Source organism: Orycteropus afer, unplaced genomic scaffold (genome assembly GCF_000298275.1).
Source record: "Orycteropus afer afer isolate SDZICR_OR568_19922 unplaced genomic scaffold, OryAfe1.0 scaffold00674, whole genome shotgun sequence".
In the NCBI taxonomy this organism is placed as follows: domain Eukaryota; kingdom Metazoa; phylum Chordata; class Mammalia; order Tubulidentata; family Orycteropodidae; genus Orycteropus; species Orycteropus afer.
Window position 1 is genome coordinate 371323 of NW_006922261.1, and position 2041 is coordinate 373363.

The following is a 2041-nucleotide window of genomic DNA, read 5'->3' on the forward strand; positions in this document are numbered from 1 at the left end:
GACCCTATGTACAACAGAATGAAACACTGCCTGGTCCTATGTCATCCTCACAATCCTTGCTGTGCTTGCACTCATCATAGCAGCCGCTGTGTCAGTCCATCTCATTAAGTGTCTTCCCCTTTTTCACTGATCCTCTAATTTACCAAGCATGATATCCTTCTCCAGGGACTGGTCCTTTCTGACAACATGATGAAAGTAAGTGAGACAAAGTCTAGCCATTCTTGCTTCTAAGGAGCATTCCAGTTGCACTTCTTCCAGGACAGATTTGTTTGTTCTTCTGGCAGTCCATGGTACTTTCAGTACTCTTTGCCAACACCACAACTCAAAGGCATCAACTCTTCTTCAATCTTCTTTATTCATATACATATAACTTATAAAAAGTCCAGTATATATTAAGTGAAGAAAGAAGATCCCAATCCATGTGTGCAGTATGGCATCAGTTTTCTTTATACACAAACACATTGAAATACACAATAAAAAGTTAAAATCTGATTATCTCAGGATATTAAGATAACAGATAACTTTTGTTTTATCTCGCTTTTCTGTTTCTTTTGTTCCCTAGTTTTTCTACCATGAATGTCTATTGATTTTATAATCATAAAAAATATAAAAATACAAATTCTTAGTGTTTACTAGTGTGGTAGTTAAGGTTGTGTGTGAACGTGGCTGGGCCATGGTTTTGAGTGGCTTGGCAGCTGGATGTGGTTATTTCCCATGATGAGACTGTAATCACCTCCATCGTGGAATCTGAGTGAGCACCTAATCACTTGAAAGGGAGTTGCCTTTGGAGTGTATACAGTATATACAGAGAAACTTTGGGAAAGATCTCTAGGTTTTTGGCACATCTATATCCTGCATTTGGCCAAGTCTTCTTCTTCAGTTCCTGGACTTGAACCAGTGGTGGCCTGCCATGTTGCCTACCAATCTTGGGATTGTGCCATTTTACCTGCTCACTGTTGGTTCTCTTTTGGTTTTGGCCTGAGCTGTCAGTGGCTGCCTGAGTTAGGAGATGCCTCCAGCTCCAGTGAGCCCAGAACAAGAGGCAGAACTGAGGCCCAAGGTCAAGGTGTCTTCAACCAAGCCCTAGAGCCAGCACTCTGAATTTGGTTTTCTAGCATCCCAAATTTTAAGAGAATAAATTCCTGTTTGTTACAGCCATCTACTTGTGGTATTTCTGTTATAACAACACTAGAGAACCCAGACAACTAGTGACTCTAAATTTTCTAGCTGAGAACAAATGGAAAAAGAAAAGATACAAAGGCTATGAACATTTGTTCATCTATCAGCAGAGTCTATGTTGAACAATATCTTATAGGACACACCCTTGGATATGCTGTTTCTAAGGCAACAAGGAGCAATGTAAAGGAAAAGAGAAGGTATAAGCCTGTCTCTTGCTTCCTCATGAGTGCACCACAGGAATACAAGATTTGTGTTTTCACTTCAATCAATACAGCTCATGCTGAATTAAGAGCGATTTCTTTCATTAAAGCAGCATTTTCTACTTCTTTTACTTCAATCAATCAAATAGAAGAAACACAACTTGGCATGTCTGGTTAAAATTCAGTAGTGCTACAGTGAGGTTCATTACACATTTACCCATAATTTATAGACCATGACAGGAATTGACAGATTACTCACATGCTTGCACACACAAAACCCACCACTTAAAAAGACACTTATATAGCTGAACCATAAATCTATGTTGTCTTGGAGAAGACAAAGCAATTTATGAAGACACACAGAGGACTGCAGCAGTCCCTATACATATAAATGTGACAACTCCTTCACGTCTTGAACTGTGAAGATCTTTACTCTCACTGGGAAAACATTAAATAACTCCTATCACCTAAAAAGAGTTATATGGGTGTCAGAAGAAACTCTGAAACTTGCCCTTGAACAGAGAGTAGCTAAAGCAAATGGAAGAAATTACAAGATTAAAGAGCTGAACAGAAGACTTCAAAGAACAGCACGAGAAAGCAAGGCCAATTACTATAAAGAAATGTGCAAAGACCTGGAGTTAGAAAACCAAAAGGGAAGAACA